The 24,164-nt window shown below is 39.2% G+C and overlaps 1 long non-coding RNA gene across 1 annotated transcript; it reads left to right on the top strand.

The window, feature by feature from the left end:
• Positions 1-9,723: 9,723 nt before the first annotated feature.
• LOC138908734 (uncharacterized) lies at positions 9,724-11,998 on the top strand. The gene is made up of 2 exons (XR_011415137.1): positions 9,724-10,279; positions 11,748-11,998. It is a non-coding gene; the product is annotated as an uncharacterized lncRNA (long non-coding RNA).
• The last annotated feature ends 12,166 nt before the right edge of the window (positions 11,999-24,164 follow it).

Below are 24,164 nucleotides of genomic sequence, written 5' to 3'. Positions count from 1 at the left end.
TGCAGAAGGAGTCATGCAACCTCACAACGATACACTGGTAATATCTGTACTTATGAATAAAACTCAAGTTAAACGTGTGTTAATTGATCCAGGTAGCTCGGCCAACATTATTAGATCGAAGGTCGTAGAGCAACTCGGTCTACAGGACCAGGTCGTGCCCGCAACCTTAGTTCTAAATAGATTCAATATGGCATGTGAAACTACTAAGGGCGAAATAATCCTAGACCATCCAAGAAACGAAGTTCCACGTGATCGAAGGTGATATGAGATACAACGCCCTGTTCGGAAGACCGTGAATCCACAATATGAGGGCTGTACCCTCGACCCTCCACCAGGTTTTGAAGTTCCCATCGGAGGGAATCAAAACGGTATACAGAGAGCAACCGGCCGCAAAAGAAATGTTTGCCGTCGATGAAGTGATTGCGATATCATCATTATCATCAGCAAAATGATCAGATTCGAAAGGGGGAACAGAATACCAAATAGCAATCACAAACGTCAGCTTCGACCCAATTAGAGAATCAGAAGACTGACGAAGATGATGAACATGGGGTCCCTCGATCCTTTGCGGTCCCCGATGATTCTGACGCTACCCAATCAACTGTCGAAGAACTGGAGCAAGTCATACTAATCGAATATCTGCCCGAACGAAAGGTATACCTGGGCACGGGGTTAGATCCCGAGCTCAGAAGAAAGCTTATTCAATTTCTTATAGCTAACATAGACTCTTTCGCTTGGTCCCATCTTGACATTACAGGGATCCCACCGGGAGTCACCACTCATAATCTAAGCTTGGACCCAAAGTTCCACCCGGTAAAACAAAAAAGAAGGCCCCAGTCCGAGGTCAAACATGCTTTCATCAAAGACGAGGTAACCAAACTCCTTAAAATAGGGTCCATTCGGGAAGTAAAATACCCTGAGTGGCTAGCAAATGTGGTGGTAGTCCCTAAAAAGGGGAACAAGCTTAGAATGTGTATATATTACAAAGACTTGAATAAACCATGCCCTAAGGATTCTTTTCCTTTGCCTAATATCGATCATTTGATCGATGCCACGGTCGGCCAAGAGACTCTCAGCTTTCTCGATGCCTATTCCGGGTACAACCAAATATAGATGAACCTGGAGGATCAGGAAAAGACCTCATTTATCACTAAGTATGTGACTTACTATTATAATGTAATGCCATTCGGCCTAAAAAATGCTGGTGCAACTTATCAACGCCTAGTAAACAGAATATTCGAAAAGCAAATAGGAAAATCAGTGGAGGTTTATATTGATGACATGTTAGTTAAATCCCTGCAAGCAGAGGACCATTTAAAGAATTTGCAGGAAACTTTCGACATACTAAGGGAGTATAATATGAAGCTCAATCCTAAAAAATATGCTTTCGATGTTGGCTCGAGCAAGTTTCTCGATTTTATGGTATCCAATTGTAGTGAAGCAGGAGAGGACGATTTGGTGAGAGGTTTCATGACCTTGCACGAATTTGTGCAATGTCTGTTGATTGGCATTCATGAGAGACTGAGAGAAAAGAGAGGGAAAGAGGAAAGGGAGGCTGAGAAGGTGGCAAATGAATTAGGGTTAATGGGTTTGGGGGTCGTCTCTGGGGTTAAGCTTAGGAGATAAGATACAGGCCGTTGGATCTGGTGATCAACGACCCTGAAATTTTGGGCATTAAGTGTCTTTTAGAAGAAATTTTAATGGCAATTGGATCATGAGATTTGAACGGTGGAGATAAAATCTCTCAATGTTTTGAAAATTAAAGGGGAAAGAAGAGTAAAATCGTATGCCATTGATCAAAAATCAATGTCCTAGATGTCTTGGTGTTTCTTTTGTGAGTGATAGAGATGGATGACGTGGCGTGCTCTGTTTGGTTCTCATGGAGTGGCAAGGATTGACAATGTGGAAAGAGGGGAGTGTTTGGGCTAGGTGTATTTCGGACTGGGCTGTGTATTTGGGCTAAAATAATTTAGGAAATGGTCATCTTGTGTTTAATTAAGGAATTGCAATTGTAGCCTTTTAGTTTTTAACCCATTTAAAATTAATTTAAATAAACTTAACAATTTTAATAAAATATGGTAAAATTATAATTACTATATATGCTACTAATTGTTTTGATTAATTATCTATAAATAACGCATATTTTGAATTATAACACTAATTTCAAAATATTAGTATAGTAAGCTAATTCACTAGAAATTAAGGATTAAATATGTCCAATTAATTATAAAACCTATGTAATGTATATACAAAAATTATTTTAATAATCTTAAGATAGTAAATACATTTGTAATTACATAATATTAATACTACATGATTAATTTTAAGACTAGTACATAATTAATTTGTAAAAAATAGGTATTCATTAATAAAAAATACTTCTAAGATATTTATTGTAAATTATTAAGTATGAATAAATTAAATTTAAAATGGAGGGTCAAAATTGGCCATTGACAGTTGCCCCAATTTTGTCTCGACTTTAAGCACGCATTGCAAGAATAGTTTGGAAATATTGGGCCGAATTTTGGTTTTGAATTGCTTACATACCTCGGGCTTAACGAGGATCATACCTCATGTAGTTCTGGAGTAGGGATTTTGGGGAAGCGGCACTCGTAGGAATTGCCTAAGTATCGTATAGCAACGATACGGGTAGACGGATGATTGGTCACTCGTGATAGCTTGAATTTTTCGGCCTGATTTGAATGATTCAAAATTTAGAGCTCGATGGTCGTCTTGAGCTGGGATCTTGGGCCCGCTACTGGTTGTAGTTCGGTCTGCTGCTAAGAAATAGTTGCACGATGCGGTATTTGTTCCTGCAAAACAAATAAAATACATGCATACCAATATATTGTAATGCAGAATATATTAACATGTGATGTAAATGATGCATGAATGATGATGCATGGCTACCGGCGAGCCGTTATTCAGGATGGGGATGAAAGGATATTTGACCCTGACTCGATTTGTAAGCCGGGATGTATACTGTTTTGCAGCTGCCGGAGAATTTGTAAATTGTCTTCGATTGTTGGGAGATCTTGGTTGGTAAAGTGCGTCTCCGCTTTCTGGGAGAGCTTTGCACTGAGAAATGTCTCCGTTTGTTGGGAGAGCTTGATTTGTAGAGTGCGTCTCCGCTTGTTGGGAGAGCCTTTCACTGAAATATAAGTAATAGCGAAATGAAATATAAGCATTCCCAAGAGATACTCTTGGCTGCGAAGCTAGGTTGCGGCCATCGATTGGCAGAACGAGGTTTGCGATTGTCTATTCTGGCATCCATGATTAACGGAGCGGTGTTGTGGATTGCTTTTACTTGGCAAAGTTTGCACTTTGCTATATACAAGGCTCCAGTTGGCAAAACCGACGTTCGATTTGTACAAGGCGCTCCGATTGATTGAGTTGACAGTTTGCTATATACAGGACTTCGATTGCTGAAGTCGACATGCGATTTGTTCATGATGCTCCGATTGATTGAGAGGGCAGTATTCGTTTTGTACCGGATGCTCCGATTAGGCGAGCAGACAGTTTGCTATATACAAGACTTTGATTGGCGAAGCCGGCGTTCATTTTGTACCAGATGTTCCAATGAGGCGAGTTGACGATTTGCTATTTACAAATATCCGTATCAACTGTCTGATTTCGAGGCACCTGTAGAGAATTCAAGAGTTAGCTTTAGCTGTGCTTCAAGTAAAAGGGAGGAGAGATAATCTTAGGTAAGTGGTGGGTTCGTCCTTCGTCCCAGTGTGGTCCCAGTGATTCTTTACTCCTGTTGACCCTGCGCTCAAAGAAAACTTCTTAGTAGGGGGAAGGGGAAGCTGGTTTGCATCGACCATGATATTGATTTTGCCCCAGCCTTTAACATGATGGCACCACGAAGTTTGGTAGATGGAAAAGATTATTTATATATTTTTTAGAAAATATTTTGAAAATACTTGTTTATTTTAAGAAATATGTCGTCATTCCGGATTATGACATGTTACGAAAGGTTATTTACACGGGAACGTATCCCTTCGAGAACTTTATCCTATCGTTGTCAAACATCTGTGACGTCTCTAACAACGCAGATATTTGCTACTGCGACTACATCCTAATTAGAGCTAACGCATTACAGAGGTTTCCTAAGGTTATGACCGAACCCTTTCAGGTTGCCTATGTATCCAAATCGGAATCAGGTCTGGACGTAGTTAGTGGGATGATGATGAAATGTGATAAAATGACCGAGCCTGACTCAGGTAGCCTACGTATCCAAAATGGAATCAGGTCGGAACGTAGTTCAAATACAACAAATTTTAAATGATGAGATTAAGAAATGAAAATGGTCGAGTCTGACTCATACGGCCTACGTATCCAAGTGGAATCCGACCGGAATGTAGTTCAATTTCAAAAGTCGACTGAATACGATGAGGATTGCCTATGTATTCCTTTTTGAGGAAATCAAGTCGGCATAGTTCTTGAAAAACATAAAAAAATAATATTTGGTTTTTCTATTACAAGAGAAAGGGGGAGAGAAACTGAACCCTACGTGGGTTGCCTACGTACCCCTCCATGGGAAGTCAGGTTGAACGTAGTTTTGTTACATCAAAAACCCTATCTTTATCTCTCTTCACGCGTAATATCTCTTGATTGAGTCCGAGTTGATAGGCTTCGTGCTGACTCTTCCATCCATTTTTGCAAAGATTAGAGCTCCACTAGATAGTGCTCTATGGACCACGTAAGGAACTTACTAGTTTGGTACAAAATTCCCTTTAGCTTCTTCTTGATGGAGAAAGATTTTCTTCAGAACCAACTGCCCCGGTGTGAATTGGCGAGGCTTCACTCTTTTGTTAAATGCACTAGCCATCCTGTTTTGGTATAGCTGTCCATGACACATGGCATCCATTCTTTTCTTGTCAATGAGCATGAGTTGTTCTTGCCTGACCCGTATCCACTCTGCATCGTTCAATTTTGATTCTTGAATGACTCTTAAGGACGGTATCTCGACTTCTACGGGTATCACTGCTTCAGTGCCATATACCAACATCTATGGTGTTGCCCAATAGATGTTCTCATGGTGGTCCGGTAACCTAATAAAGCAAAAGGTAACTTCTCATGCCATTGTCTGTAATTGTCCACTATCTTTCGCAGAATCCTCTTGATATTCTTGTTAGCTGCCTCAACTACCCCATTCATTTGTGGTTTGTAGTCTGTGGAATTGCGGTGGACGATTCTGAACTTCTCACAGATTTCCCTCATGAGGTCGCTATTGAGGTTGGCGGCATTGTCAGTGCTGATAGACTTTGGTATCCCAAATCTGCAAACGATGTTGTTCCGAACAAAATCTACCACTACCTTTTTTGTGACGGCCTTGTAAGTAGATGCCTTGACCCATTTGGTGAAATAGGATGTAAGGCCCCGTAAAAATTTTACTTAAACTCGGGGTTTCGTGGTGGCGAAGTGGACTTATGGGTTAGGACCTTTTGGGTTGAACAGTGCGTTGGAGAGTTGAAAAAAAATATTTTGGAAGTACAGGGCATTTTTGCGGTCGGAGAACTAATATGCGGACCGCAGATCTGCCGCAGAGTAAAGCAGAAGCTGGAGCTAATTTTTTGACCATTATGCGGTCCATTATGCGGCCGCATAATCATTTTGCAGGACGCATAATCCATTGCAGATCCAGCATGAAAGTTTCTGGAGGGAAGTTTTGCGGCACATTATGCGACCGCAGAACAGGTATGCAGACCGGTCACAAACTGAGGCAGAAGTGCCCAGTTCCGTAGGACCATTTTGCGGACTGCAGAATCATTATGCGGTCGCATATGAGACCGCAGGTCTACAACGGGGCTTCATTTTTTTCTAATTTTTGATCCGACCCTATTACGATATATTAGAGTAAAGGGCCACTTTTGAAGCAAAAATCTGATATTTCTAGTGTGAGGGAGTTCTATAGAATGAGAGGGGAAGTTCATAAGCTTATTGTTCATCAACTCTTGATCAAACTTGAAGAATTCACAAGAAACATTCACTAGGTCTTCATCCTAGAGGTAAGATTCTACTCCCTAGCCATCAATTGCGCGATTTTACTGAAAATAGGTAATGAGAAAGGCAATTCTTGGGTGTGGGAGTTGTCCATTATGCATGCATGTACTATCAAGGGTTGTGGGAAGAACGTTGAGTTAAATTGTATAGACTTTGGGTAGTGGATGGAGGAATCCACCATAGGAGAACCCTGAAATCATAATACCCACCTATTGTTTGATATAATGCTCAAATGAGCTGGAACCATAAACTCTCTCCTAATTTATGTTCATTTTTGTTATACTTCTAAATAGATCGAAGAGGCTAAGAATTTCGGAACATTGTAGTAATTTAAAAAGCTCGAGGCGAGGTATGCTGGCTAAACCTTTTTCTTAGAATTGAACCCCACAATATCCTTGTAAGTCCCGAGTTGTTCGTCATAAATGGATTATTCTGGATAAACCTTGTGTCTTAAAGATATATGTTCAATATGTGTTCCAATATTCTTGTTATGTTATATTCTATTTGAAAATGTGCTCGAAGCATGGGTTGCATATCTAAATGTTATATCTTTAAGTCGTGATTCAAATGAAAGCTATTATGTCAAAATGTGTAAGAGATATCAATGTTCTTAACATTCTTATTTGCTCAATATGTGGACTTAAAGTCTTGAATAGAAATGCTTTCCTGTTGATGATCCGTGAAAATGTTGAAAGTGAAAGAAGATGAATATAAAATATGAAGGACGGCCAACATGCCAAGAGTAACATTGTGTTATGGCCATCGGTGCCAATGAACTGAATGATATATCGAAGATAACGAATGAGTTGTCAATCATCGAGGAAGGGTAGGTTGAAATGACCTAACCCCGAAACAACACGTGCATGTGTAGGAGTGAACTGTGATTGTGCCCCTTTATTATGATGAGATTGATGTGAATAGAATATTCCCCTTTATTGGGATGAGATAATTACAAAAATAGCTTTCAGGACCCGATATGGGCACTTTGAGTTCCTAGTAATGTCTTTTGGGCTAACAAATGCCCCCGCAACTTTCATGGATCTTATGAATCGAGACTTGAAGCCTTTTTTGACTCCTTCGTGATAGTGTTTATTGACGATATCCTTGTATACTCGCAAAGTCGAGAGGACCATGCCGATCATCTCAGGACAGTTCTACGGACTTTATATCAGCAGCAGTTGTATGCAAAGTTTTTGAAATGTGAATTTTGTCTTGAATTTGTCACATTCTTGGGTCATGTCGTCTCCAAAGAAGGAATTAAGGTTGATCCTCAGAAGATTTCAGCGGTGAAGAACCTACTACCCCAACTGCGATTCGCAGTTTCTTGGGCTTAGCTGGTTATTTCAAAAAGTTTGTGGAGGGATTCTCTACCCTTGCCTCCACGTTGACTAAATTGACGCAAAAGGCTGTTAAGTTCCAATGGTCATATGCTTGTGAAAGGAGCTTTCAGGAGTTGAAATCGAGATTGACTACGGCACCAGTGTTGACTCTACCTGACGGTACAAATGGGTTTGTGGTATATTGTGATTCTTCAAGAATCGGACTTGGGTGTGTATTAATGCAACACAGCAAGGTGATAGCTTATTTTTCTAGGAAACTCTTGAATCATGAAAAGAATAATCCAACACATGACTTAGAGCTTGCGGTGGTGGTATTTGCATTGAAGATTTGGCGTCATTATATGTATGGGGTCCATGTGGATATATTCACGGACCGTAAGAGCCTTCAACATATTTTGAAACAGAAGTAATTGAATCTGAGGTAGAGAAGATGGCTTGAGTTACTCAAGGATTACGATATTGATATTCTCTATCATCCGGGGAAGACTAATGTTGCGGAGGATGCTCTTAGCCAGAAATCTATAGGTAGTTTAGCTCACTTTGAGGCATATCAAAGGCAGTCGGCCAAGGAAGTACATCAGTTGGCTAGTTTGGGAGTTCATCTTGCGGACTCTAGTGAAGGAGGGGTGATTGTGCAAAATAGGGTTGAATCGTCGCTTGTGGTGGAAGTCAAGGAGAAGCAATACAACGATCCATTGTTGCTACAATTGAAGGAGGGGATTCATAAACATAAGACCATGGCCTTTTCTCTTGGCGTGGATGATGGTACACTAAGGTACCATGGGCGACTATGTGTTCCAAATGTGGATGGTCTCCGGGAAAGAATCAGGACCGAGGCTCAGACTTTTAGGTATTCCGTGCACCCGGGATCTACAAAGATGTACCATGATCTTAGGGAAGTCTACTGGTGGAATGATATGAAGAGTAATGTAGCGGACTTTATGGCAAGATGTCCAAATTTTCAGCAAGTGAAGGCCGAACACCAATGGCCCGGTGGGTTGGCACAGAACAAAGAAATTCCTATGTGGAAATAGGAAATGATCAATATGCACTTTGTGGTAGGACTACCTCACACTCCTCGCAAGTTCGACTCGATTTAGGCGATTGTGGACCGAGTCACGAAATTAACCACTTCTTACCTGTTAAGGCTACCGACACAGCGGAATAGTATGCTCAGTTGTATATCAAGGAAATCATCAGGCTGCATGGAACTCCAGTTTTCATCATTTCTGATCGAGGGGCACAGTTCACAACTAACTTTTGGAGGAAATTTCAGCAAGGGTTGGGTACTCAGGTAAATCTTAGTACAACTTTCCATCCACAGACCGACGGTCAGGCATAGCGGACTATTCAGACACTTGAGGATATGTTGCGCGCTTGTGTTCTTGACTTTAAAAGTAGCTGTGATGATCATTTGCCGTTGATAGAATTTGCCTACAATAATAGTTATCATGCTAGCATTCAGATGGCACCGTTCGAGGCTCTATAGGGTAGGAGATGTAGATCTCCCATTAGATTGTTCGATATTGGGGAAGCGGAGTTGATAGGACCATACCTCGTGCATCAGGCTATGGAGAAGGTTAAGATCATTACAGAACAGTTGAAAAATGCTAAGAGTCATCAAAAGTCCTACTCGGATGTGCGTCACAGGGATTTGGAGTTTAAAGAGAATTATTGGGTATTCTTAAAAGTTTCCCCCATGAAGGGTATAATGCGGTTTGGTAAGAAAGGGAAGCTGATTCCAAGTTATGTCAGACCGTACAAGATCATTCAGAGGATTGGTCGGGTGGCTTACAAGCTTGAACTACCTCCAAATTTGTCTTTAGTGCACCCGGTGTTCACGTATCCATATTGAAGAAGGTGGTTGGAAATCTGTGGCCTATTGTTCCAGTTGAGGCTATTGAGGTTAGCGAGGAATTGACTTATGAAGAAATTTCAGTTTTCATTCTTGATAGGCAAGTCCGTAAACTAAGAAATAAAGAAATTGCCTCCATGAAAGTACTATGGCGGAACCAACAGGTTGAAGAGGCAACCTGGGAGGCCGAGGAAGAAATGAAGAAGAAATGCCCTCATTTGTTTGAATAACCACGTATTTATAAAGTTGTGTTGTATGAAAATGTTAAGAGGGGACGATTCAATAAAGTTGTGTTTTATAAAGTTGTATTTATAAATTATGTATCATTTATACAGTTGATGTTAATGGTGTTCCTTGTTAGTGATACACTGCTCGTGAGGCTACGATTGCCGTTGTTTTTATGTTATGTTGCATCATTGGTTCATGCAGGATTCGTAAAAGTTCGCCAAGGTTTTGAGTTTTTTGGTACCAAAATAAGCTTATGTGCCACAGTACAGATTTTTGGATTGTGTAGTGCATCGTAGAGTTGGTAGAAATATTTGCAGAAAATGGCAATTATGTGATTCATTATGCTACCGCGTGTCTGTTCCGCTGACCGCGGAATCACCACAGAATGAGTAAGAAACAACTCAAATTTGAAGACCATTTTGTGGCCATTATGCTGGCCACAAATCCTTTCTTCTACTGCGGAACTGCATCACAGATCTGACCAGACCCAACCCAAAATTTGAAGACCATTTTGTTGCCATTCTGCTGGACGTGGATGCTGCCGCAGAATTGCATTGCAGAGTTGACATACTATTTTGTGGCCATTCTGCTAGCCACGGATCTATTTTGCTACCACAGAATTGCATCATCTAATTGAGCGCGGGGGTTATTTTTGGAAATTTCCTAATCCAACTCTATTTTTATATAAAGGCCTTAGGGGGACATTTTAGAAGGTACAATCTGATGTTTTAAGAGAGAGGGGAGGAATTAGTGAGAGAAGGAGGAGCTCCAACATCTTTCACTTCAAATTCTTGATCAAGCCTTGGGTATTCATGAGGGAAAATCTCACAAGTCTTATATTAAAAAGGTAAGACCTTTCCCCAGCTCACATGCAATATCCTACTATGCAATTATGAGTAGATTGTATTATTTTGGGGGTTTATGGGATAGTGATCAAAAGCCTAGCCTCCATTTCGAATTTGGGGTGTGTGAGGAGAAGGTGGGGTGTGATTGGTGATTTAGGGGTGTGACGTTGGGTATGCATGTATCAATGAAGGTGATGTGGAGGATGTTGAACTATAGTGGGTAGATTATTATTTGAAATTGGTTGTGGGGTGAAATTCCACCATAAAAACCTTATAGTCAAAATGTGCACACTTAATGTTTGATGAAATGCCAATAATGGCTAAACCTATAAACGCCTCCCTAATAGTTGTTCTGTTTAATTATGCTGCTATAGATTGAAGTGCTAAGACTAGTGGATCGTTGTAGTAATCCTAAGAAAATCTCAATCGAGGTATGTTGGCTAAACTCTCACCATAAAATCGAATTTTCATGAGTTCCTTATGAATTCCACGTACGATTTGACCAAACTCCCATGCTTATTGTGCTAGATCATTACAAATGTTTTCATTTATCGAATGTCTAATTACTCAAATCATGTCTCAGTTTTCTCTATATGTATATCATACTCTCCCTTGGGAAATAGTCCTAGTATGATCGAATCATCAAATGATCATGAACTCAATACATGGTTCTGTTGAAATTACTACGCTCTTATTTGTAAATGTTTCTTATGTATTCTAAGCCCATATATATCACGAGCCGAAGCTATGATTTTCCAGATATTTTATAAGTGACTTTAAATGTTTTATAGTCCATGTCAAATGAAAGAATGAAAGCATGAAGTATGAAATGCGGCCATAGTGCCAAGAATGATGATTTACATTTGTGGCCAAGAGTGCCAATAAAATGAGAGAAAGTATGAAAGGATATGAAACAAATGTGATTCCTGTAAGTGATAAATTTTTTGGGAGTATTGTTAGGTCACCGAGGAAGGCTGGGTCATAAATGCCCAAGCCCGAAACTACACATACTGGTGTAGGAGTAGATTGAGGGATGAATTCCTGTTATGTATTATATTGAGATTATTCCTCTTGATTGGGATGATTTGATAGCAAGCAAAAACCATGTCGACCCACACGACATTGTGGTGAGACGACCCATACGATCGGGCAGAGATCAAACACCATGCCATGCACATGGTGGTGTTGTGTTTGTAAGTCCACCCGTATATATTGGGGTCGAACTCCATGCCATGTGCATGGTGGTTTGTTGGTACCTAGGATCTCCCAACCTAAAATGAGAGCTACTTATTTGAAGTTTTACTTTATTTAAACCTGAAATATACATATTATTGATATACTTACTGTTTCCATGTATTTTATCCTTGGATGTTTTTATTCCATTTCATGAGAGGGTATTTAGATTTATATATTAGTACTATTCCATATGTACTAACGTCCCTTTTGCCATGGGCGCTACATCTTTAATAGATGCAGGTGGTTCTGCAACAAGTGGCAGTGATTGTTGATAGCATCATACCCTCTTCTAAGCGATTTTTGGTGAACATTATGCTATACCAAGGCCCATATGTTATATTATCTTCATGTACATTTACTTTTGAGATATAGTCAGGGCCTTGTAACCCGCACTCCCATATGGTACTCATGTTCTCCTAGAAGCTCTGTAGACATAGTGTGGGTTGTGTTTTGATTTGGTAAATATACTATAACTAATGTAGTTATGGGATGTTCCACTTTCAAATGCGATCCAGTAAGTCTAGCATGAGTACGTAAATCAATGCATACCCAGTAAGTATCTACCCTAACCCCGAAGAAGTAGTGACGAGGGGTCGACATCGGCACTTACTAGTGGTCCAATAAATTAGTACAATAAATTATAAATTGATATGATATACATCAGTAATCGTGAGTTAAGAAATTGTAACTGACATAATCCTCTAATATAATGATATATGAATTGCTCAAATATCATGTATCATCCCAAACAGATAAGAAATATCATATAAATGCCAAGTCTCAAATCAAAAGGGAAATCTCATGAATATTCGGACTCCTAGTGGCATTACGCATGAATTATGCTAAGGTCGTATGACTCAATCCATAATAGTCGTGTACATACACTGCCGAGGTCGTACGACCCGATCCATGGATGCATCTCAAATATACTGCCGAGGTCGTATGGCCCGATCCATAATGCTATTTCATAGCACTGCCGAGGCGTACGTCCCGATCTACAGGAATAAAGGAACTCTTCCAAATACGGTCAAACAATTACAACACAAAGATGGGCACATAAAGAAAGCATACTTTTTACCGACAATCAAGTATTCTGCCAAAACTAAAGGTAATGAAGCTCCCCTAACATAATCCCTAATAAAATTTTAATTTTAAATTTGAGTAATTAAACTAAATAATAATTTAACACCTACGGGGTACTTTTCCTCTCATAAGGTTAGATAGGAGACTTACCTCGCTCCGAAATACGATAACCGGCTCCAACGCCTCTCTAACACCTCAAACCGAAGACAAACAATCCGAAACTAATCAAACAACATGCAAACCAATCAAAATATACTCCAATACTCGTGATTTAACTATTTATAAAAATTCCCAACCCTTCACGAAAAGTCAACCCCCGGGCCCACGCACCCGGATTAAAAATATTTTTGAAGATAAATATTACCCATAGCACCACAAACATAAATATATAATTTATTCTCAATTCCATGTTCAATTTCGTGGTCAAAATCCTAAAATACCATTTCTAGATTTTTATCCAAAATCAGACAATTTCTATCAAATTCTATGTTAAAATCGATATATAATCCATATATTTAACTCGAAACAAGTAAGAATAACTTACCTTATGATATATGGCGAAAATGGCTTTAAGAATCACCCCAAATCGCCCCACATGTGCTCCAAGAACATAAAAGTGAAGAAATGAACTCAAAAACCCGAAACTAGATGTTTAATGCACATTCCAGGCCTCCTTTTGCAATCATGGTCATTAGCCATGCGGTTGAAGTTAACAAATGTTCCAACATCATTTTCTTCATCGTGCTCGCGAGCAAGAAGCTCAGGATCGCGGTGTACAAATTGTGTCTTTCTCTTTATAGAAACCCTTTGGTAAAATGGCCATACATTTTTAATGACAAACGGTTTTATCCTATGAAAACAAGATTCAAAGGTCTATGACTTTTATTTTTTGATAAACTCTAAATTCCTTATAGATTGCAAGATATAAGATCTCCAAGTCAGACCACAAACAACAAAAATTCCTTATTCGCCATCACGACCCCACATTCCGCAATCGCATTTCACAAGGCCTGAAATGCACTTTGTTCTTCGCGATCGTGGCCCTGACCTCCGCGATCGCGATTCACACCCCTAGCATCAGTTATCAGCAGGTCAAAACTCACTCGAGGTCTGAGAAACCCCGTCCAATCATTCTAACAAGTTTATATACCCTATGTAAACTTGTCCACAGACTCGGAATACGAATTACAATACTGAAACCAAGAATTAATGATCAAACTCAATGTCTTAAACTTTCTTAACTTTCCAACCTTTATCCTTCACCGGACGCATCCGAATCACACTTAGACATTCTGGATTGCGACCAAAGTTCACGCATAAGTTTCAATAAATAAAATAAACCTATCCAAGTTCCCGGAACACCGCCTGGAGTCTGATAACACCAAAGTCCATTGTAAGTCAAACTTAGCAAGTTTCAAAACTTTCAAAATGCAAATCCGATAATAAGCATCGAATTGCTCTTGGACTATTTGATACTCAACCCGAACATACGCCCAAGTATGAAATTACCTTACGAACCTATAGGAACCTTAAAATCTCAATTTTGAGGTCGTTTACTCAAAAGTCAAACTTGGTCAACTCTTCCAACTTAAAGCTTCCGAATTAAGAACTATTCCTCCAAATCAACTTCGAACATCTCAAAAATCAAAAACAACCACACATGCAAGTTATTATACATAAAGTGAAGCTGCTGAAGTTCTCAAACTACCGAATGACATGCTAGAGCTCAAAACGATCGATCGGGTCGTTACGGCCTACATATTATTTTCTATGGGATTCAACCCTGACTCATAGTTGGGGAAATTATATTGCATGTGACCGTGTCCGCTTACTCTTTGGGAGTGGATTGGGACGTCATCAAAATTGGCGTTGTTGTCGGGGAATAATTTGGCGCATTTATGTTATTTGAGAAGTAAGCGTACATGCTTTGGTCCAAACTTGTGAATACTTGTGTAGTCATTTTTTTCTTATTTTGTTTTATTTTCTTGTTTGTTTTCTTGCTTACTTTCTTAATTTTATTTTTCCAAATCAATCCCGGAGTACTCAAAAACCGCAATCGACTATAAATACAAGTCATAATACACAATATGAACACACTCAAGACCTCTAACCATTAAATGCTAAAGCTCAAAACGACCAGTCCGATCGTTACAATATGAGCTAAAAGCTAAACAAGAGTTTGAACTAGCAACGGATCTCGAACTGAACCGAAATTTAAGCTGAAACTGTGATGAAACTGAACTACTATCTGAACTGGTACCTATCTGGAGTATTGGGCTATAACCCCCCCCCCCCAAATCAGGTAATTATATATCTGAACTAGCCTCATGTATAGTCATGCAATGCAAACGGTAGCTATATACGCGTATATAACATGCATGACTAGTGTTATTGGCTATATCCCCCCACCAGGAAAATATATAATAAATAGGCCCGGCTGGTGTTATGGGCTATCTCCCCCAACATATAATCAATAGGCCTCGCTGGCGTTATTGGCTATATTCCCCCAACCTAATCAATTTAAGCATGTAGGAGGCATAACACACGTGGCAACATCATATGGACTGAAGAGATCATGAAGAAAATCATAGATGGAATCACAAAAAAAGTTGGCTATTTTTTTGTGGCATCGATTGTACAAGTTTGGGAAGAGGGATGGACGGGTGGAATGAGGGAAAGCGGCTCGATAGACAAAAAAAAGAGTAGCCTCCCTAGAACTTGGGAACGTCATTATCAATGAATTCCTGAGCAATTCTCAACTAACATATGCGATTCATTCCCGTAAATGTTATAACATATAAGAAGACTCCTTACCATTCCAGTGAACCATCTGGCGAGTGACGATGAAGAATGCAAGCAATGTTGTAGATCGGATATCGATATATTGCCCTTTGAAAAAAGTAAAAAAAAAAAAAAAAAAAGAGCGCTAGGGAATAGACAAAGTTGCAGAAGTGCTTCTAGATCTGATGGAATAAAGCAAAATTTCTAACAAAACTTTCTACCTCTTGCTTTCATAGAAAAAAATAATTTAGGAGATGAAATCCCGATTACATTACTGTATGCCAAAATTTTATTTGAAAGATCAAGCTAGAGAAAAGACGTGTTTAGATAATACCTTTTATCCTAATCTTATCTACTGAAAAAGGGAGCCCACTTGATCACCTAAAGAGATTTTTAGGCATAATTGGCATAATTATTACCGAGAGGATTGAGCTGCCAAAAGAGATTATCCTCTTTTGGGCTAGAAGAGAAGATTTGTGCAGTCCATAGAAAAAGAAAAAGAAGAAAGTATTCTGAAGCCAAATGCTCTTGGATGGGTAGTTGAATAGGGGGATAAATCATTTTTTCTTCTTTATATTGTATGTGGTCAACTACTTTGAGGTCATGAGAGCCTTGTGATTTGATATAAATTATGGCATACATCTATGAGGAGAGTGGCGCGACCAAAGAACATCCTAGAAGCGAATCAGCTTACCATTGCCTAACCATAGTCTAGCCCAAGTTCTGCTTAGAAGTCTCTCCATAAAGAATAATACCTCTTTCGATGCAGGATATTTAAAAGGTGGGTTGGTCAATCCATTTTTGCCATTTGAGAGGCACTTAGTAGACAAATATGAGCACCATGGCATTTTCTTTTCCTTTGGAAATTTCCTTAGCCACTTCATAAGAAGGGCTGATTTTGTTGAAGCCTTCTCACGTCCACGACTGGTTGAGGTCACGACAATGCCCTTTTGGTCACTTTCCACGATGTCTCGCCCAAACACGTTACCCTTCTCGTAATGGTGCTCTGATAGAAAGCTCAAATTTTTAATAAATATCATAAGAGAAGATGCGCAAGCAAAGAAGGTTGTGCGTCTTTTTTTCTCACATGCTTTCCGTTGGTCAACAACCAACCAAAGTGCTCTATACTTCTCTACTACTCATACAAGCTTGACAAAGTTAAGATGTATTAATGGAATCATTTAGTCTCAATCAATCAAGAATATTATATTTTTCAGGAGATAGATTAGTTGGCGATGAACACGTAAGAATCGCCTTAACTAAAATTAATGAAATTGGACATAAAAAGGCCATTCAGGTTCGATATTGATTAGTTATCAGTGGAAACATAAAGATAAAATAATCAACTAAGTATCAAATTGACCAAATTGAACAAATGATAGGTCAAGATCATGTTGTTCATTGGGAATTGAAGAGGGGAGAACGAGTAGATGTCGAATGATTAATTTCTATTTCTTATTATTGGAGGATATGAAAAATTCCTTATTTGTTGGGAACTTTCACTCCTCTATATTTGAAATTTGCCTCTCTAAGAGCATTATGATCTGCAGCTCATATGGTCCCTTATAAAGTCTCTATTGGTCTTATTCTTATTGTGCACCTTGTGAGCACGTTTGGATCTGCGAAGGCAATTGCAGTATGGGGAATGTTCGCTTCTCGTCGCAAGGCTCATTTTGAGTTGTGGGTAGTAAGGCGGGCAACTTTATATGATCAAGGGCTGGGGCACAAGGGTCTTGGTACTATATAGCTGTGAAGAACCCTGATGGTGACTGCAATGAGAAAACATCTCACTCACGGGCCTAAACAATGAGCAAACACTCGAAATTGAGAGCAAGGGATCACCTAACAAATAGACGAGCTCAAAGGGAGGAGGGAGGCAAGAACCATGCTTTTAGAAGACCAAAACCCAACCCGATCTGAATCTTATCTGAAATGCGAGAATAAGTGAGTATGAAGTGACATAAGGGGTCATTCTCAAAATAGGACGGGGAAAAGCCTTTAGGTTATTTAAGTAGGTTGGGCGAAAGTTCGACCATATGAGTACTCCAGGATATAAACCAGGGCAACAAAAGTGGAGCATATGATGATGTCCCCCGTTTTCATTTCCTGGAAGTCCCCGGTAAAGAAAAGGGATGTAGGTGATGGCGTGTTCTACTTCTTATGATGAGAGGGGCGTCAAACTTATTTCTATTGGTTATTGCATGGCAGATGGTATAGATGATGAACTGCGGATCGCTTTTTCGGGACCTATTATCTTAATAGGTGGCAAAGTGAAATAGGAAAGAGGCCGAGCTTGATGAGTTCCTTTTTAGCCTCTATTCAAAAGGCTCTCATGTGGAGCTAACATGGATGGCTACAAACAAGTATAGCCAAATCAAGATAAGAGGGGATGGCTGTTCAGAGGCCGCAAAAGGACTACCATAGGAAAGCTTGCCATTAGTATCTAACATAAAAAGTGATTCCCAGATAGCAGTAGTCTCTATGTGAATCTCTTCCCGACCAGCCTGGCCAAATCGAGGCACCACTTGGTATGGGAATGGCTCAACCCATATGCATCATTTGATGAAAGCAATCAGTTACCTCCGATGATTGTCAAGAAGCAAGGGTGTAGCAGCTGGTAGAAGTTGCTTCTTTGCGCATCTATTTTCTTGCTCGTTAGCGCTTGATTAATAAGATAGAAAGAGCCTTTCTTGCTTGTTTAGTAAACTCTCACTTTTTGATAGGATTAGGTGCTTGCTAGGGCACGACACTTTTCATTCTTCATTTGATACAAACAAGTGTTGGGTCGGGGATTTCTGTCATGTTATCAAAAAAAGAGTTGGGTAAAGAAAATTCTCTCTTTGGAGGAGCACGAGCTTTGTCAAGTAGAGCCAGGTTGTGCTACTTGATTCTCCAATAAAAAACAAATCAGTGGGGCTATGCCGGTACGACTGAATATGCATTAGAAAGGTCAATCCCTCCCCTACTACACAAAAATAATTGGGCCAAAATTCTAAATTGCACGCTTCGGTAGAATAATATCGTGGCAATGTAGACCTAAGTTGTCATATTGGATCCTTAGGAACCATCACAAGTACAGACGGCTTAAAGAAGCAAGCCCCTATCAGAGAAAGCCATTGTGTGCTAGCCTAGCTAGCTAATATTTTTTAGCTGGCTGTTATGTTAGTTGTAGCGCGCATTCCCTTCTTCGCTCACTTTGGAAAGATTTTTCATTATATTCTTATGATGACCTGGTCAAGAGAGTATGATATATTGGTGTAAAAAAGTTTATTTTTTCAGTGATCTTGGTTTACTTGACCGAAGGGTACAGTAGAACCTGAAGGAAATGAATAAATACACGGTCTATAATTTTTGCAAAATAAGGACCGCTATTGGGAAATATCTTCCTCCTCTTGGTCGTCATCAAAGAAGTTGACTTCCTAGGCTTCCTCTTTCCCATTAAAATAAAATCAGTGAAGTCCATCCTAAAGTTCAAAATCTACATCCAATCCCAAAGGTTCACGATGAGAACAAATTGTAAGGCGTTGAAAGAAACACTTAAGAAAGATGTCCCTCGTTGCAAAACATTCTTTCGCAAGATGGCAAGTCCCTCTTTGATTTTGATATAGAACACATAAAGGGGGAGAGTCACAGTTGCCCTTATTTCCTAGGAATAAAATTTATTTTCTAAAAGGCCAGTATCAATGCAATATTCCATAGATAAGCAAGAAACTAAAGCCTCTCTCTTTTATTTATGATATACCAACTTGAATTCACTTTCCCTTTAGGAAAGAATTTCTTTCTCCTCAAAGTAGGTGCTCGCTCCACAGTACGATTAGGTCAAGATGCGGCCTCGATTACATCGGGTGGGCCATACTCCCAGAGTAGAGCTTGAAGTAAGGGACAGAACATTAGGCAGGGGCCTCTATCGATAGAGCTAAAGCAGTCATTCATTAATCTACCCTCGACAAACTAAGGAAAATGGTTGATCCAATTACAGAACAAATACAGACATAAAATAAAAGATACCGCACAGAACGCCCGCTCTAAAAAGCTGCCCTCCAGCATTCGTCCTTCAAACTACCCACCAATCATCCAATACAACTAACTATTCCTAGAAGATAAATGAATGAAAGTAATCAGTGAATAAAATAAGGTGATAGAAAAAGAAGAAATGACCTAGGAACGAGGAAGGAGGATTAGTTTCCCCACCTTAAAGTACTGAGCATTTTAGGGATCTAGCTCATTGATATAAAAAAGCGAAAGACTCAATCCAGGCTGAAGCGTCCCTAGATTGAATCCTTAGTTAGAGAGAGGGGCTAAGCTTACGTAATGCTATAGGAACAAACTTTTTTGTGCGCTCTCAGTTGTGTTATATAGATGGGCTACCCTATGAAATAAAACATCATATGTTAGTAAGTAGCATCTGTAATAGAATCCATAGCACCTAAGAAAAAAATGGAGTAGCTTGTGGGTCGGTCGTCATTGCACATTAGCTGGTCAGTGGGGGTAAGAGAGTATTCCGTTGGTATTTTCGGTCGCAGTGCGACCTTGCCTTGTCAACAAGGGGATCAAAATGAGAGAGTTATCATCCCATACTCAAGTCTGACTTCGATCATCTTCTCCTACCTGTGCAAGATGGATTTAGCTTCGGTGATTCACCATTTGAAAGGCGAGAGAACACAATCGTCACAGAACTAATAAAGTCTGATTCTATTTCAATCGTAGGTATTAGTGAATGAATAAAGAAAGTAGGTATATGTGAATAAATTCATTAGGTCTTAATGCAAATTTAGGTCAATAGGATTAAAAACAAAATAAAAATGGAAATGAATGTTGGAGTCTCTTTACTTCTCAGCCTTAAGCTAAGTCTTCCTCAATGACCGATCACTTTTCAGCATATTCCAGTAAAGCCTTAAAGGCAAAGAAAGCCTTCAAGATAATAAGCTACTTAAGAATAAAAAATAAAGAAAGAAAAGAATTGAAAAGATTGAAAGTAAAGAATGCAAAGAGAGATACGGAAAGGTTGAAAAGCAGGGATATGACAATAATAGGATGTCATTTCATGTATGAATGGGTTAGGTATAGAAGGAAGGAGATGAAATATGGTGCATAAGTAATGTAATGATGGCTATGGGCTTTCTTTTTCTAGTTTGAAAGAAAGATTGTGCCATGGTGAAATCCAAGACAGGACAAAATGCAAGGAAGGTGAAATGGTATTGGAAAAATCCAATACAGAATGTCCCGAGGGAGCATTGTCGAATGAATTGAGTTCGGTTTAATTTCCTAAAACAATGGTGGATTGAAATAATAGAACTAATAATAGAATAAATAGACACAAAAGAAAGTACTTGAGAACCCAAGAAAGGAGAATAAGCCTCTATAAGGGAAGAAGACCTAGCCTAGCTTTCTTTCCGAATCATCAATAACTACCGGCTTTCAACGGGTCCGACAATTATTTCACCAGTTGGTAAGTTATGAAAGACTCTGGTGGGTAGAAGCCCTAATATCATTAAGAATATATTAATATTTTTTATTCTGTGTGTCTTTTTAAAATAATGGAAGGTAGTATATAAAGAATAACAAATAACAACCTGCTAGAGAAAGAGGGCGCTAGTCTGGGTATAAATGTATAAGGTCCACCAATGCACACAATTATTTTGTTATTATCTCCTACTCGTTTAACTACTTCTCGAGACATTTCTGCTGATGGGCCCTTGGATTATAGCAGGAGCAACCTCAGTTGACGTACCCAGGCACCTGTGTAAGATCCCGTAAAAATTTTGCCTAAAAAAATCTGGGGTTTCGTGGTGCTGAAGTAGGCTTATATGTTGACGATTGTAGAGTGCGTTGGGGAGTTAAAGAATATTTTTGGAAGTGTAGGGCATTTCTGCGGTCCATTCTGCTGTCGTAAAACTTATATGCGGACCACAGATCTGCCGCAGATTGAGGCAGAAACTTGGGCAAAATTTTGGAACATTATGCGGCCGTATAATCATTATGCGGTCGGAGAGTAGGACAGTAATGCCCAGTTCCGGAGGGCCATTATGCGTCCCATTTTCATGACCGCAGAACCGTTATGCGTCGGGACTTCATTTTTTTTAATTTTTTTACCCGACCCTATTTCGATATATTAGAGTAAAGGGACACTTTTGAAGCAAAAAATTGATATTTCTAGTAAGAGGGAGTGCCATAGAGTGAGAGAAAAAGTTCCTAAGCTTATCATTCATTAATGCTTGCTCACATTTGAAGAATTCAACAAGAAAGCTCACAAGGCCTTCAACCAAGAGGTAAGATTCTAGCCCTAACCCTCAATTACGAAATTTTATTTTGGCATAGGTAATGGGGAGGAAGGTTTTGAGGATGTTGTTTTGGAGTAAAGGAAATCCTTCATAGGAGAAGCTAGTAACAATAATGCCCACATAGTGTTTGATAAAATGCTCACATGAGCTGGAAACACAAAGTCCTTCCTAATCTATGTTCAATTTTGCTATATCTCTAAATATATCAAAGTTGCTAGGATTCTGGGTCTGTGTAGTGAATTAAGGAAAGCTCAAAGCGAGGTATGTTGGCTAAACTCTTATTTTAGAATTGAACCCCACAATGGCCTTGTAAGTCCCGTGATGCTCATTAGAAATTGATTAATCCAAATAAGCCTTGTGTCAAAATAAATATGCGTTCAACATGTATTCCAAAGATTCTTGCTATATTGAGTTACTATTTGAGAATATGGTTTAAGTATGGGCTATGTGTTATTATGTTATGATTTAAGAATGTGATGCTAATGGAAGTTATAATGTCAAATTATGTAAGAAATTACATGTGCCTAAGACCCTAAATTGTTCAAGTATGTGTTTAAAGTCTTAATTTGAAAGGCCTAGTTATTGTTTATCAGTGATGTTGTTTGAAAGTGAAATAGTGAGCATGAATTATGAAATACGACCAACATGCGAAAAATGATATTTTGTTATGGCCAATGGTGCCAATAAAATGAATGCCATGTAAAAGAATATGAAATGAGTGATAAATTCTTTTAATAATAAATGTCTTGGGAGTATCATTTAGCCACCGAGGTAGGGTAGGTCGGAATAACCTAACCCCGAAACTACACGTGCTAGTGTAGGGGTGATTGAGGGGTAAGTCCCCGTGTCAATGTGATAAGACTGTTTCCCCTCATATTGGATGAGTTTGGTGTGTTGAGATATTTACCCTTAAATGGGATGAGATTATTGCTAATAAAATGTGAGGTGATGTCAACCCACGCGGCATTGTGGTGAGACAGCTTAGCCGCTCGGGCTGAGATAGGACTCCGTACTAACACATGGTGGTGTATCGGTGCTAAAGATCTCCCAACTTAAATTACTGAAACCTATTTGAAATTTATCTTTCCCCTAACTTGACACCTTGATACTGTTTGTGTCTTTTATTGATTTCATATTTTATTCTCCGCTTACTGTTGCTCGTTCTATGGAGAGGGTGTTTAATTTTACATACTAGTACTATTCCATATGTACTAATGTCCCTTTTGCCGGGGGCGCTGCACCTTTAATGGATGCAGGTGGTTCCAAAGCAGGTGGTATTGATCAGTGATAGCAGCACACCCTCTCCTCAGCTGATTTGGTGAGCCCCACTTTATTTCGCGGCCCAGTATCTTTTATCCTTTGTACATAGCATTTTGAGGTATAGTTGGGGTCTTATTGCCGGTACTGTCATAGAACTCTTTTGTTCATGTTAGAGGCTCCGAAAACATAGTGAGGGTTGTACCTGTTTTTGGGAAGGTTAACTAAAAAAAATGTTGTAATCATATCGTTTGTTCTACTTTAACTATGATTGTACTATGTTCTGTTTCAAAGACTTGTTAATGACGTAACTAATTGAAATAAACTGGTGTTACTCACATGACCTCTTACGGTCTAATTATCGAAATGTATTCTTCTCTTTATTCATGGGTAAGTTGGGTAGACGGCACTGTGCGGGCTTGCTCGACCGGGGTAACTCTGTTGAGCGCCGGTCGCGCTCCCCGAGGTCAGGGTGTGACGGCCTGTCTTTAGAAGCTTCTGGATTGTTAAATTTGTATGGCCTTAGTAATGAGACTATTTTTTGTGCCACTTTTGATGATGCATGCATTAGGCACATGTATGTGTCAGTTCCATAGATCAAGGCTTTTAAGGACTTATGAGTTGGTGGTTTGTCACCAGGCAGCACATTACACACTAGCAGATGGATGCTATAAATTCCTCCGAAATATTATGAAATATTGTGTGGCCATATAATATACTCTAAATTCTTGTTGTCGAGGCAAGTGAATCAACAAATGCATGCAAGAAGGGATATAATTTAGGAGGTGTATTTTATCTAAACATTCACCTATAATAAGAACAATAGATGCAAACATTATGGAATCAGAAACTTAAAAAAAAACCAGGTCTCTTGTTTCCAGTTTTTTTTCTTAATCAACCATATGTGATGACAGTTTTGGCAAATTTCAAGGAAGCATGGCTCGCTTGTTAGGCTTTATGTATTTTCTTTTATATGACCCACATAGGTACGGAGACCCTACCCTATAAAGTGAAACAACATAAAAGTAGTAATTAGACTCTTCACCTAGTTTTATGCTCATTAAAATATTCTTTAAAGGAGAATTCTTTTTATTGGCCATTATTTTGTTTTCTAATGGTCAATTTCAGCCTTCTAAATTTGAACTTGCAGAAAGGCTGAGATACATTGGAACAATGATCCAAATAATCTTTAATGTTTTGAATTAGAAAATGTCGCTAACTAGATTGTGTCAACATTATAGCATTAGGG

The sequence above is a fragment of the Nicotiana tomentosiformis genome, chromosome 3, assembly GCF_000390325.3.
Source record: "Nicotiana tomentosiformis chromosome 3, ASM39032v3, whole genome shotgun sequence".
Lineage (NCBI taxonomy): Eukaryota > Viridiplantae > Streptophyta > Magnoliopsida > Solanales > Solanaceae > Nicotiana > Nicotiana tomentosiformis.
Note: the sequence above shows the minus strand (reverse complement) of the source record. Positions and strands in the feature narration are given on the sequence as shown.